The 15,934-nt window shown below is 40.7% G+C and overlaps 1 protein-coding gene and 1 pseudogene across 1 annotated transcript in view; both read right to left on the bottom strand.

The window, feature by feature from the left end:
• Tbc1d4 (TBC1 domain family member 4) overlaps positions 1-15,934 on the bottom strand; it is a 187,562-nt gene that overhangs the window by 142,826 nt on the left and 28,802 nt on the right. The gene's annotated exons all lie outside the window — the stretch shown is intronic.
• LOC116913839 overlaps positions 1-15,934 on the bottom strand; it is a 36,757-nt pseudogene that overhangs the window by 1,299 nt on the left and 19,524 nt on the right.

Genomic DNA, 15,934 nt, shown 5'->3' with positions numbered 1-15,934 from the left:
TCACAGAAAGAAGCAGACAAACGAGTATCCTCAGGGGATTTCGGCCAATCAGCCAGGAAGAGTCAAACTAAAACCCAGGATGTTTCAGGTACAGTTGTTGGCCCACCTCCCAAGGAACAGGCCCCTGGTAGGTGAGCTATGGAAGGATTAGAGGAGCAGAGGGGATGGCAATCTCACAGTTAGGAAGAACACAATGATTGGTCGGACCCACCTTCCCCAGGGACTCGACCACCTACCAAGGAGTGCACAGGGAGGAATCAAATCCATGGCTCCTGATAACTCGTGTGCAGAGGAGCAGCCTTGTCTGACATCACAGAGGAGAGGCCCTGGGTCCCAGTGGAAGGCTTGATGCCCCAGTGCAAGGAGATGCGGGAGCAGGTGTGGGAGAAGGTGGGAGGTGAGCACCCTCACAGAGCAAAGGGAAGGGAGGAGAGAGGGTGGGTAGCGTGGTGGAGGGTAATCGTAATCGAAGTGGGATATCGCTGAGATGTAAACGATCAATGGAATGATTAGTTTAAAAAAAAATTTAGAGGCCCCTTAAAATACTTACTCAAAAATAAAAGAGATATTGAAAGGTCCGGGATTCATATGTTAAATTTGGAAATGTTAACAAACATGAAATTTGATCCAAACAAGTGTAAAAAAAAAAAAAATAGAGTGCTGTATACTGTTCTTCGAATGTTCTTCTCAGTCTGAATGGACTTTTCAACAAAGCAGAGCTGTGCACAGTATACACAGGGCCTGACGTACGGGAAACTTTTCCCATGTAGTATATTCCTTGACAGCCACAGTCTCATAAATATTTTTTTAAGGTGAGGCTATTTCTAGCTTCCCATGAAAGCAGGCAGCCCACAAGTTCCTTTTAACCTCCAAACCCTAAAAAGTGCAGTTGATGTCAAACTCTAAGACTAGCAGCAGCTGTCAAGCACCAGCGCTAACTCCCTCAGGGACATTCCTTCAGAAAAACTCATAAGCTGCCAAGGAGCCCAGCTCTCAGTGGAAGTTGCCCCATCCTGTCAGCTACTGGAAGGTACCCCATCTTTGGCCGCTGGAAGAAGGGTGCCTAGGAAGCTGGGTTATGCTCAGCATGATTAAAAACCCAGGTTTTTTTTAAATCCACTCTAACAACTTTTAAAGAAAACATATCCAAAGTCACTACAGTGTAGGAGAATGTTCTTAGACCAGTAGACGAACAACACAGCACAGACTAGATCACTAATAGCACAGCCCAAGACATAGATTTCTCCACTGTGTGGGGAATGCTCTCAGATCAGAAGACTAATCAAACTTATATTAGCCAAGACTGGGATTTTCCATGCACCATTCTCTCATTCTCTCCAACATGGCGTAAACCTTTTTTCTCAATTTACATACCAGAATTACGCAGAGGTAAATCAGTCTTCAACAAACTCTTTGTCAACGCACCTTTCTCCTGAAAACATGGTTCTCTCTTCTAATGAAGTTCCACGAATCTAGGTTTTTCTAGAAACCCTAAAACATAGTGGGTTCGATGATGAAAAGGAGCTGATGAGAACCTTATGAAAAATAATCATGAGGTTTTAACAATTCCAAACGATCATGTGGGTGCGCGCAAGCGCCACTAGAACATTCTATTGCTGTGCTCTAGAAGCTCACTGCCCTGAGATACCCATCTTAGGTTACAAAACACCTAAGGCATGGAGAACCAAATGAACTTGTCAGAGATGCTCAAAAAGGAGCAAACGCCATCAGGGTCCCCTAGAGCATACATCTCAGGAAGCAGAGCTTACAGCCCTGTGTCTGTCTCCCTGTAACGATACAGAGCAAGCTAAAGGGGAAGAAAAGAGCATACATTTGCAAAATCCAGGCCAAACCTTACCTCCTAAAACCATTTAAGACATCACAGCTTTTTCATCCATAAAAGCAGGGTGTTCCTCACTCTGTGTTATACTTAAAAGTCAGCTCCATCCAGTGCAGAAAAAAAAAAAGGTGAGTAATCCATGGCCCCAAGACTTATTTTAGAAACCTGTAGTTTCAAGGTTTTGTACCTGTGCAGTAAAAAAGACGTATGACGCAAAGACAGCAGGCGACAGCTCAAGAGGAGTTATGGAAAGATGGCTATTTTACATTGAACTTTTTGGTTCTTTTTTTGGGAGTATTGAATTTCGTTTTACAGTTTTTCTGTTGACCATCTATCTTTTGTTTTGTTTTATTTAGCCCTTTTAATTAAAATATAACTACATCACTTCGCCTCCCCTTTATTCCTCCACCTCCCATAGGGCCCTTCCTCTCCCCTCAACTGATAACCTTTTCTTGAGTATGACACACACACACACACACACACACACACACACACACACACACACACTGAATAATATACACGCAAATAAAAATGACACATCAGCTGTGGGTTTTCATTCTTGTGTATATATGAGATCTCAGTGAATGACTATGTGTATTGGGTAATTAATTAGGGGGTTCTTTCCTGAATGATAATTATCCCTCTCTCAGCCGTCATTAGAAGCTTACAGTTCTTCCTATTAGAAGGGAGACTTCCTGTCTGCACTGGTACGTTCATTGATAGTGTCATTCTCTGAGTCCTGCCTTGAAGTGTCACTTAGGAAAACATCGTGACAGCAGACTCCCTTTGGTCCCCTGGTATTTGCAGTCATTTCAACCTCCCCGTCTCATTGATGTCCTGCAGTCCTAGGTGCTGGAGGTCTGATGATGTATCCATTGTGGGGGGTTCTCAGGATCCTTGATCTTCTGTTGTGTTCAGGTTAGTGTTTTTTGATGTGGAATGTATCTTGAGATCAATTTGCTTATTTCTAAAGCTGAGAATGAGCTTTCTATGTTGTGGCATTTATGTCTGCGTTACGTTCGTCGTCTGGAGAAACTGTCAAACCAAGAGGTCCTTCAAGTCCCCCACTGAAAAGATCAAGTAAGACTTATATTATCATTTAACGTGACATTTTCATTCTTTAGAACTTATGCTGATTATTTTATTCATTTAAGACCCAAAGCTGGCAGAACAGCCCTTCTATATTTTGGTTAAATTTAAACTCAATGCTTTGGACACAGACTTGAATGTCACTTATAACTCAATAAACAACGTTTAATCATTTTCATTATACATGTGGTGTGCAAATGTGCACGGCAGAGTCCAGAGGTTGACACTGTCATCTTCACTACCACTCTCTGCTTTATTTTTTTGAGGCCTGCAGGCTGTCCCTGAATCAAAGTTCACTATTGATTAGCTGGACTGCCTGACCAGTAGCCAGGGATTCTATTTGACCACCTCCCCAGCACTAAGGTGCAGATTACGCGCAATAACCCCAGCCTTTACGCGGGTCCCTGGACAGAAGGACTCAGCTGCTGCTCCATTTACTTCCGTAGCGGGCGCTTTACAGGCGGAAACTATTTTTTGGCCCCAACATGCTCAATCTCTCACGCCACATTCTTCTCCAGTAAACCATCCATCTTCATTATACAATACTGTGGGGTTTCTCCGGGAGAGTATCCTGTCATGACTAACAAATGAACACTTCACTCAAACATTTTACAGAGAGAGAGAATCCTGCAGTCTGTGTGGTGGGGTTTGGGGGGTCTTGTTTGGTTGGTTGGCTTTTTGCTTTTGGTTGCTCGCTGTGCTCGCCTTTGGTTTGTTTTTTTCAGGGACTAAGTTGTTTTGAACACTCTGTTTAGGAAACAAGGAAAGTTTTTAATTTAATCCCAAAAGTAGATGATGAATTAATGCCAAAACAAAAGGAGTCCATGTTCTAAGGTTGTAATTCAGTCTTAGTTTGTGTTGATTTGCTTTTAGTTTCTTTGAGGTTGGCATTAAATGAACCTTGGGCCCTGGTTCCAGTGTAGCCCAGGTTGTGTCCTAATTACTGGGATAAATTGCTGTGCTTTGAGGGTGGACTAAAAATGATCCTGAACTGGGGGCTCCTGCCTCCACTTCCCAAAAAGTGTGAGGCTTCAGCAAGAGACCAGGAAGGACAGCAGAGAAACCCTGAAAACGCCTCAAAGCCAAAATGTGTCTAATTACTGATAAATGTTTTCAAGGACTTTTGAGGTGTGATTAAAAGTCTCCAGGACTAGGCTTCTCTCAAAAAAACCCAGTGCAAAGAATCCTGAAAGCAGATCCAGAAGGAGCATATCCTGAAAATTACAATTAGCAGGTCTCTGGATGGTTTCCAAGCCAAGGTAATCATTAACCTCTACAAAAAAAAAGAACAATTTTAAAGCATCATAATTATAGTCCTGCCAAGGCACCCGTAAGACCTTTTATTCGGTGGGCCTAAGGCCATCAGTAATAATAACTTCTGCTGCTCTAATTAGATAACTACACAAAGAAGTTTTATTCGTTGCAAGGATAAATCGGTGCCAAATTAGCTAATTAACTGATACATAAAAAGTCAAACAATTTAAACTTGGTAAAAAGCATTTATTTAAGGGTATCATTTACTGAATGAACGATTCTTTAAGCACTGATGATCAAATTATATAATAGGGCTCTAGGGGGATACATAATGAATGAACAATCAAATGTGATAATTCAATAAAAGAGTTGCACAAAAGCTGGTATATCTGACAATAACACACACACACACACAAGGCTAATTCTTAGGGGATTCATTGGATAGGAAGTCTGAGGCTAAGCAGTCAGTTGTACAACATAAAGGAGACAACAGTCCTTAAGGAAACTAGATGTCACCCTCCAACAATGAGAAATCTGAAGAGGCTATGGGGCAGTTGTGTGACTGACACAAACTTAGCAGGAAAGGGGGCTGGAGAGGCGGCTCAGCAGGTAATAACAATGGCTGTTCTTCCAGAAGTCCTGGGTTTGTTTCCCAGCATGCACATGGTGGTTCCAAACAGTCTGTAACCTCCAATCCCAAGGGACTCTGGACCCTCTTCTTTGGTAGGCACACATGTAACACATAAAAACATGCAGGCCAAATACCCATACCTTATTAGATAAAAACAGCTCTAACAAAATATTATATTTTAGAAAGTCAAACACTGCCTCTGGTGTACATATATGGAAGAACTATACAGAAGCTGAAGGATATATTTATTCTAGAACACAATTGGGTCCCATTTTTTACGCTGTAGAGAGTCAATGCTACCTTATCACTGCCCTCATGAGTCACTGCCACCACGACTGACCCTGGTTACTTTTCTCCACACAAGACCCCACCACACTATAAATGCACAAAGCCATTAAAGTGGGCGGGGCTTTATAGGAAGACTGTGGCACTGAATGTGCCTGCCATCTTGGATGCTACTTAGAGATAAGTTGGTGCCTTCCAGTTATGGTAAAGGCACTGTATCCACTCCCTGCTTTCTGACTCCAATCCAGTGGGACGATTGATCTTGCTGTCACCTAAGACGTGCTTCTCTGTGTCATCGTGATTCTCTGTGCTCTCCCTTGAAGTTTGCGTCATCTACTACAAGCTGCTCTGCACATTCAAGCCTGGTCTCATTCACTGAACACAGGTCCTCCTGAAACAGCACCAAATCTTAATATTCAGTCATGAACATTCAGAAATCATCACCGTCTATGAGGCGAGTGCTTTGCAAACATAAAATAAGATTTGTGCTATGGGTTAGACAAATCTATAGAACTGTATATAGAGGAAGCAAAATGAATAGAACAAAATTACCAATTTTATGAAACTCATCTGCAACCTATATTTTCAAGAAATTGTCCCATTCAACACCCCTTCATGATAAAAGTCCTGTAAAGATCATGAATTCAAGGCCCATACCTAAACATAGTATAAACAAAATACAGCAAACCAGTAGTCACCATCAAATTAAATCCCACGAATATCAGGGACTAGACAAGACTGCCCACTCTCTCCCTACCTGTTCAATACTACTGTACTTGAAGTCCTAGCCACAGCAATTAGACGACAAAAAGAGGTCAAAGGGATACAAATTGGAAAGAAAGAAGTCAAACTGGACTATTTGCAGAAGATAGGATAGTATAGGTAAGCGACCCCAAAAGTTCCACCAGAAAACTAGTAAGCCTGATAAACAACTTCAGCAATTGGCTGGATATAAAATTAACTCAAACAAAACAGTAGCCTTCCTCTTACCAAAAGGATAAACAGGCTGAGAAAAGAAATTAGGAAATGACACCCTTCACAATAGTCTAAATAACATAAAAATACCTTGGTGTGACTCAACCCAAGCAAGTGAAAGATCTGTATGACAAGAACTTCAAGTCTCTGAAGAAAGAAATCGAGAAAATCTCAGAAGATGGAAAGATTCCATGCTCACGGATTGGCAGGATCAATATTGTAAAATGACTATTTTGTCAAAAGCATACATATTCAATAAAATCCCACAAAATTCAACTCAATTCTTCATAGTTAGAAAGAGCAATTTGCAGATTCATTTGGAATAACAAAAAATCCAGGATAGCAAAAAACTATTCCCAACAATGAAAGAACTTTGGGGAATCACCATCTGACCTCCAAGCTGTACACACAGAATAATTGTGATAAAACTGTATGGTATTGGTACACAGACAGGTAGGTAGACCAATGGAACAGAATTGAAGACCCAGAAAATGAACCCACACACCTATGGTCCACTTGATCTTTGACAAAAGAGCTAAAACCATCCAATGAAAAAAAAGACAGTATTTTCATGAATGGTGCTGGTTCAACTGGAGGTCAGCATGTAGAAGAATGCAAATTGACCTTTCTTATCTCCTGGGACAAAGCTCCAAGTCCAAGTAGATCAAAGACCCACCTCATAAAACCAGATATACTGAAACTAATCAAAGAGAAAGTGGGGAAGAGCCTTGAACATATAGGGCAGGAGGAGGAAAATTTCCTGAACAGAACACCAATGATTTATGCTCTAAGATCAAGAATTGGCAAATGGTGTACCTCCATAAAATTGCAAAGTTTCTGTAAGGCAAAGGACACTGTTAATAGGACAAATGACAACCAACATATTAGGAAAAAGGTCTTTACCAATACTACATATGATAGAGGGCTAATATCTAATATATACAAAGAACTCCAGAGAATCAAATAATCCTATTTTAAAAAAAGGAGTAAAGAGCTAAACAAAGAATTCTCCAACTGAGGAATACTGAATGGCTGAGAAGCACCTAAAAGAAATGTTCAACACTGTTAGTCATCAGGAAAATGCAAATCAAAAACAACTGAAATTTCACCCACATCAGTCAGAACAGCTAAGATAAAACACTCAGGTGATAGCAGATGCTATAAAGGATGTGGAGAAAGAGAACACTCCTCCGTTGTTGTGGGATTGCAAACTGGTACAACCACTCTGGAAATCAGTCTGGAGGTTCCCTTAGAAAATTGGACATTCCACTCCTTGAGGACCCAACTATACCTCTCTTAGTATATACCAAAAGATGCTCCAACATATAACAAGATACATGCTCCACCATATTTCATAGCATTCTTATTTTAATAGCCAGAAGCTGGAAAGAACCAGATGCCCTTCAATAGAAGAATGGATTCAAAAAAATGTGGTACATCTACACAATGAGTACTACTCAGCTATCAAAAAACACTTGACTGAAATTACTTAGGCAAATGGATGGAACTGGAAAAATATCATCCTGAGTGAGGTTGTTCAATCACAGAAAAACACACTTGGTATGCACTCATTGATAAGTGGATATTAGCCAAAAAGCCTCGAATTACCCAAGATGCAATCCACAGACCACAGAAAGCTCAAGAAGGGAGGATGATCCAAAATGGTGGATGCTCCTCCTTCTTAAAAGGGAACAAAAATATCCATAGGAGGGATATGGAAGCAAAGTTTAGACAGCGACTCAAGGAATGGCCATTCATTTGTCCCACATGTGTCTCATATATACACAGCCACCAAAAACTAGATAAGATTGATGAAGTAAAAAAAAAAATGCATGCTGAAAGACTGGATATAGATCTCTCCGGAGACACATCCAGAGCACGTCCATCTTATGGAGGTCAATGCTAGCAGCAAACCACTGAACTGAGAACAGAAACCCCTTGGGGGAATTAGAGGAAGTATTGAAAGAGTTGAAGGAGCTTGCAACCCCCATGAACAACAATGCCAACCAACCAGAGCTCTAGGGACTAAACCACTCACGAAAGACTACATGGACTAACCCAAGGCTCCAACCACACATGGCAGAGAATACCTTTGTTGGGGCACCAGTGGAAGGGAAGCCCTTGGTCCCCTAAGGTTGAACCCCAGTGCAGGGGAATACGGGGGGGGGCAAAGGGGATGTATAGGGGAGGGAGGAGAGGAATGGGGCTTATGGACAGGAAACTGGAAGAGGAATAAACATTTTGAAATGTAAGTAAAGAAATATGTCTAATAAAATTTTTTTTAAAAAGAAATGTAAATAAAAATATCCAGGAAACTTAAATTAAAAAAGAAATACTATGTTGTGCTCCACAAATGCATACAGCATATACAATTATTATGTATCAATGTAAAAGGAAAATGAGTTACAAAATTTTAAGAAGCATAAAATAGAGCCTTTCTGTTTCAAAATAGGAAGTCTAATGTTAACTGGTCATTTAAATAGTATATTTATTGGACAGAGTGGCTTCCAGAATGCCAGGTAAGAGGAGGGAGCTGTCACAGCAGGTCTCACTGTTTCCCTTCATTCTTGTCTTGGTCTCCTTGATGGAGAAATCCTGAATGGTATGGGACCTTCCTATCTGGCATTTGATTGAATTCACATGGTCACCTGGTCTCCATGTATCCATCAAAGGTATGAGGGATCTTGACCATGCAAAAAATGCATCTGCCAAATCAGTGGTAGCCTAAGCCAATGAAGAACACAGCCATGCTCACAACTGTCTTCTACCTGTCGGTGCCCCTGTTTAACTCAGCAAAGCTCTTATTAAGCTGGATACAGTACAATTGACTTTCTCATCCTGGACACAATGCTCCAGTCGGCTTTTTCCCCTTCAGGGTTTTATGGCTGGCAGACAGCAACCTGAGTTAGGCCACATCAGGTAAGGGGTACTCATAAAGAGGGAACACAGTCTTCATTCTGCACTACATCCCTATGTGCTCCAACACATGCCGGGGTGGAATGGCTCTCTTGTCGATTAGACTAAGTTCTGAAGACCACCCTCACACTTGGGCTGCTGGTGACTGGAAGAGTGGGGGGGGCCTGAACCGAAAATTAAATTCACTTTATTAGGCTCTGGTACAAGAAAATGTTAAACTAGTATTTAAATTTGAATGTAACTGGGAAGTTAAAACTGAAGAACAAAACCAAGGGGGGAAATAGAAGAAACAAACAAACAAAAACAAAAGAAAATAATTACAAGCTTTTGTCCTGCCCCAGCCCAGTTTCCTCTGGGTCTAAGCTACACAAAAAATAGTTCCCCTGCTTAGCTTGGATGAAAATCACCGACTGTGGACCTGCCACGTGCTTTGTTTATTTTTCTGTCATACTCCTCTGGGTATTAAGTGGGTAATTAGTTACTTCAGTGTGGAGTCAACCCCTCCATCAGAGGTATTCGAATAGAAGAGAGATTGCAAACACTGGCCAGGGTTCATCTGTGCCAAAAAAAAAAAAAAAAAAAAAAAAAAAGCACTGTGGTCTGAGCATGAAATAAATCCAACATTGTGATGAACGATGGCTTGGTCCTCAGATGGTGGCACTATTTGGGGAGACCAAGAAACAACCTGGTGACACTCAGGTGAGGTAAGTAGATAGCCAGAGGCATGTCCTTTGAGGGTTTTCTCTTGCCATGGCTCCTTCCAGGCGGTCTTTCTGTACTTCCTGCCTACAATGAGGGCAGCAATGAAAGCCCTTGAGCTATGATGCTCTGCCTCAAGAAAGTCTACCAACAACAGAGCCAGATGACCCTGAACCAAAACCTCTGAAACCGTGGCAACAAAATAAATCTTTCCTTTTTAAATTGCCTCTTGGATGTTTGGGGTGTTCCTAAAGTGGGCTTGTACAAGCAATAAGCCGTCCTGAAGCAGCTTGGGGTCTTGGATAAGCCGTCCTACCTATTCTGGTCTTACAGCAGCCAAGCTGCCTCAGAGAGGCTCGGATAAACTGGGCTTCCTGGAAGAGTTCCTCTTCCACATCCAACTGGGCAGTGAGCTCCAGGGCTCAAGATTTTATGAACTTCAGGCTTTTGGTGATGCTGTTGACATCTCTGCTTTGAGTCAGACTTGGTATCAGTAAATAACCTGATAAACGTCATGAGTTCACCCAAGTGGACTATGGTAATATCCTTACTTTAGTCTGTCACTGATTTCCCAGTACACAACCAATCGCTGTTACAGAACACCGAGCCCTCACATTCAATCCCATAATGAAACAAAAATGTATCCAGACTAATGAAATTTAAGGGAGAGGCCAGACACTATGTCTCTGCTGTCTTGTATCCTTATCACTGACTCACAGAATAATACTTTGCTTTTACTGAAGATTATTACAGACAGTGCCACATTATTTCATCGTATACACTGTGAAACTGCATTTGCTCAGTGTCAGTTAAGTCCCAGTTGTGAAATTTTATCTAGAGCGGAGTATCTAGTACAACCATTCCAGCCAGGCATGGTGGTGCACACCTTTAATCCCAGCTCTTCAGAGGCAGAGGTAGGCGGATCTTAGGTTCCAGCCAGCCTGGTCTACATAAGAAGAACCTGTCTCATTCAACCAACCAACCAGCCAGCCAGCCAGCCAGCCAGCCAGCTAACCAACAAGAAGAAAAGAGGAGGAGGAAGAGGAAGAGGAGGGAGAAGGGAGGAAGAAGGGAAGAAGGAAGGAGGAAGAGGAAGAAGAGGATAGGAGAAGGAGGAGGAAAGAAAGGAAGGAAGGAAAGAAGAAAAAGAAAGAAGAAAGCTCAAAGCAGCTGTTTTTGTGTTCTACTTCTGACAACTTATTAGATGTGGTGCTATGTGCTATGTTCTACATCTAAAAGACTCAAAACTATATTAACTCTTGTTATTTGGTTCTGATCACTCAACTCTTTCATTAACAGCCTTCACTGGAAGCCACTCTCAGGCCCTTTTTAAAAAGAAACACGGTACAAATAAATTTCGTAAATTAGTTTTTGTAAATCATGATAAAACCCTTTGGGGTGAGATAACATAACAGTTGCATATCACGAATATTCTAAAAGCCGCAGTCTGCACTCTTGACTTTGTATTAGATGAATTTACCGCCCTTTTTTTTTAATGTACAACATAACTGTAGCAAACGACGATTATCGGCTGCACGATCACTACAGTCTTGCTCTCTATGCTGTGCAGAGGGAAGGCTAGCCGCTCTCCCAGTGTCTGTATCTCCTCTGCCACGCCATCATTTCCCTGGGTTCTAAAGTAATCTTCTATCACTCAGCTTTTGTTTAAAAATTCTAGAGCATTCTAGCAAGCTAGTAGTGTCTCAGTTAGCCTGTTGTTTGGACTTGGGATTACTTCTTTCAAAGAAAGTCTTTCATGGTCTTTGTTTCCGTAGGTGCATCAATCAAATAAAACCAGCTGTGCTGGTTAAGGAAGTTGAGCTAGAGGACCAGAGACTTCACTCCCTCTCAGGTTTCCCCAGGCCACACAGAACGAGGGGGCGGAAACTGTACAAAGAGAAGAGGTGTGAGGGGAAACTTGTGAGACATTTCTAGATCGGCACAATGAAAAAAGGTGTTAGCACGTGTGATCCATTCAATTACCTCAGTGCTCCACCTCACTCACACTTAAGGGACGCAAGCATTTTAAAGGAGAATATAGTCCAACTGCCCCCAGTTTCTTTGGCAAGAATCACTTGTGGTGGTAATTCGTGACACTCTCTGGAGCTCGGTTATGCAATGGAACGTGGGCTAATAATGCTTGATCGTGGAACTGGCAGGTTTTTAGAAAGAGCCATAGAATAAAGATAACTTTTCTATAAACTCAATAAAGATGAGTCAGTTGATAAATTGTTCCTGTTAATAAAAGATGCAAATTACATTTCCCTAATTTTAATTGGTGTTTTAATTCAGCTTTGTCAGTGAACGTGACAACGCTAGAAATGATATGATTTTTTTTTAGGTTTTAAGCTGGGCTTCACAAAAGACATCCCGTCATATATGTTTGCTTCCAATGAATGGAGCGTTTAACATTTAATTAAGGTGTTTTCCCAAATCAATCAGAATCTTTCTTTTTCCTGTTAGATAAAGAATATCTAAACTCTGAGCAGACAGCAGAACAAAATGAGTGATTCTCACATATTATAAATGATTAAGAAACACTCAAAGACCCATACACATATGGTCACTTGATTTTTGACAAAGGAGCCAAATCCATCCAATGGAGCATTTTCAGCAAATGGTGCTGGTTCAACTGGAGGTATGTAGAAGAATGCAGGTCGATCCATGCTTATCACCCTGTACAAAGCTTAAGTCCAAGTGGATCAGGACCTCCACATCAAACCAGACATCAAATTTTCATCTTCACATGGGCACTGGAAAAATTTCCTGAACAAAACACCAATGGCTTATGTAAGATCAAGAATCGACAAATGGAATAAAACTAAACTTCTGTAAGGCAAAGGACACAGCAGCAACCAAAATTGAGTGGTACCAATCCTACAACAGATAGAGGCCTTATATCCAAAAATGAACTCAAAATTAGAGGGAGACAAATAACTATTAAAAATGGGGTTCAGAGCTAAACAAAAAGAATTGCTGAGGAATTAATTTAAAGAAAAATGTTCAACATCTTTAGTCATCAAAATGCAAATTAAAAACAACCCTGAGATTTCACCTCACACCAGTGAGAATGGCTAAGATCAAAAACTCAGGTGACAGCAAATGCTGGCGAGGATGTGGAGAAAGGGGAACACTCCTCCATTGTTGGTGGGGTTGCAGACTGCTACAACCATTCTGGAAATCAGAAAGGTTCCTCAGAAAATTGAAAACTGCCTGAGGATCCAGCTATACCTCTCTTGGGCATATACCCAAAGGATGCCCCAACATATCCAGGGCCAGCCAAACCTGGAAAGAACCCAGATAGAGAATGGAACAGAAAATGGTACATCTACACAATGAATATTACTCAGCTATCAAAAACAACGACTTTATGAAATTAAAGGCAAAATGGTTGGAACTGGAAAATACATAACCTTAATCACAGAAAAGACATAATGGTATGCACTCATTGATAAGTGGCTATTAGCCCAAATGCTTGAATTACCCTAGATGCCTAGAACAAATGAAACTCAAGACGGATGATCAAAATGTGAATGCTTCACTCCTTCTTTAAAGGGGGAACAAGAAACCCTTGGCAGGGAGAGAGAGGCAAAGATTAAAACAGAGACTGAAAACACCCATTCAATCAAGCCACCCAATTAGACAAGATGGATAAAAGCAAAAGAAGTGCAGAAGTGTGGCTCCCTGAGAGACACAAAGAATACAGCAAACACAGAGGCATATGCAGCAGCAAACCACTGAAAGAAAGGACCCCCGTTGAAGGAATCAGAGAAAGAACTGGAAAAATTAGGGCCGAGACCCCATAAAATGGCAACCAGAGCTTCCAGGGAAAGGACTATACATGGACTGACCCCTGGACTCTGACCCCATAGGTAAAATGAATATCTAGTAAGAGCACCAGTGGAAGGGGGAAGCCCTGGGTTTAAAGACTGAACCCCAGTGAACTAGACTGTTTAAGGAAGGGGAGGGGGAGGGATTTGCCCGGAAACCGGGAAGGAATAACACTTTCGAAATGTATATAAGAAATATTCAAGTTAATAAAAAAAAAAAAAGAAAGAAACACTTTACCCACATCAAATGTGAGTACACCTAGAACAAAATACATAGGCAGGATCGCTGTTACTAGAACAGAAGCCTGGATTTAATCCATTCCAGGCCCCAAACCTGTAGAAACAAGACCTGGACTAAATAAGTACATAAAAAACGGTTCCCCTGGGCTGGAGAGATGGCTCGGTTAAGAGATCCCACTGCTCTTCCAGAGGTCATGAGTTCAATTCCCAGCAACCACATGGCTCACAACCATCTGTAAAGAGAGATAGCCCTCTTCTGGTGTATCTGAAGACAGCTACAGTGTGCTTATATATAATAAATAAAAATAAATCTTAAAAAAAAAAAAAAAAGAAAAGAAAACGGTTCCCCTGAGATAGGATAGATAGTGATATGTAAATGAATAAACAAAAACACAATCAAATCTCAATAAGTGGTGTAAAGTAAGTGGCCAAGAAAAGAAAAGCAAAATTAGTCAAAATGGAGACCAAAGGAGACTTACTTAAAATTTCATCCTACATTTAAAAACCAGTTTACTGGGCTAGTGAGATGGCTTAGCAGGTAAAGACACTTGCCACCATAAGTGACAGTCCAGAACACACATGGTTAAAACAGAGACTAACTCCCTAAGTTGTCTCTGACTTCCACATAGACAGACTAGATAGATAGATAGATAGATAGATAGATAGATAGATAGATAGATAGATAGATGGGTGGGTGGGACAGACAGACAGGAGGTGGGTGGATGGATGGATGGATGGATGGATAGATAGATAGATAGATGGATAGATAGATAGATAGATAGATAGATAGATAGATAGAGTAGATAGGTAGATAGGTGGGTAGATAGATGGGTAGGTGGGTGGGTAGGTAGGTAGATAGGTAGGTAGGTAAGTGAATAAATAAAAATATAACAATTTTTAAAACAGTTTACACATGTCATTCCAAAGCAGGAGACTGAATTGTGTCGAGTTGCAAACAGCCTTTATTTTGCTTTGCACAAAATCAGCCAAACATCAATATAACCTTACATAGCTAAAATAGATATTTTAGATAACTAAAATGATTATTTCATACACATTTATATTTACTAGATAGAATTGTATAGATATCTGTTATATATATATATTATTATAATATATATTTGTGTATATGTATATATGTGTGTATATATATAAAACCAGTGTGTTACAATACCCTTACATTTCATTTACTCTATAATATACATAACACATGTTACATACATGTCACAAACTTGGATGGAGACATAGTCCTAACTCCTATATGTTTATAAACATCAGAAAAAAACTGTAGATTGTTTTTTCTTCTTTTTTGTTCTAAGGCAAGGTTTTACTATATAACCCAAGCTGTCTGGCCTCCAACACACCTTCCAAATGCTAAGATTGTGGGTTTGTACCACCAAGTGAGGCCTACATAAATTCTCACACTCAGCATTTGATTATAACACAAATAGGCACATCATAACAGTCATTATCACTTACAAAACACATCGTGTGCTCCCTATAGGAAACTTGGTTCATCCTTAGCAAGTATGTGCTGCTGGTCCCACTATACAGATAGATCTACTGAGGCTCTGACTAGTGAGTTGTCTGAGTCACACTAACCTGGCAGGAGTTCTGAACAGACTTAATGCCCAGGGAAGCCAAATATGGCTTTAAAAAAAAAAAGACATATAGACCAATCTTGCAGGTGCCAAATAAAATTACAACATCATTTTTAATGAAACAAAGGGAATAAAAATTTGTCCCAGTTCCTAAGAAGTCACTGTGAAATCTCCCCAATTTCCCTATTGGTAAATATCTCATATTTAGCAGGCCCCTTTAATCACATTTGACAGTCAATAAAGGGACTCATTGTGAATGCCAAGTTATACTAATAAACTGAGTTAAAATGGGATCAGCTACACCAGAAAAAAGTCACCACAGGATTGGAGGACAGGGTTTGGACCCACAGAATATCAGTCCAGGCTACACCTCAGGAGACAGGAAACCAGAGAACTGTATCCATTAACCAGACCAATGCTCCTGCTAGGGAATCCTCAATGAAAGCACGAGACACTCAGGCTGTGGAGAACAGCACTCTATATGTATACTCTTTAAAAAACAAAAACAAAAACAAGCTGGAGTTTTGTTAACGAAATCAGAGTAATGAAATGAACATAATTTTAAATACTCGAA

This window comes from Rattus rattus, chromosome 12 (genome assembly GCF_011064425.1).
Source record: "Rattus rattus isolate New Zealand chromosome 12, Rrattus_CSIRO_v1, whole genome shotgun sequence".
Taxonomy (NCBI): Eukaryota; Metazoa; Chordata; class Mammalia; order Rodentia; family Muridae; genus Rattus; species Rattus rattus.
The sequence above is the reverse complement of the archived record's forward strand: the minus strand, read 5'-3'. Positions and strand labels throughout refer to the sequence as shown.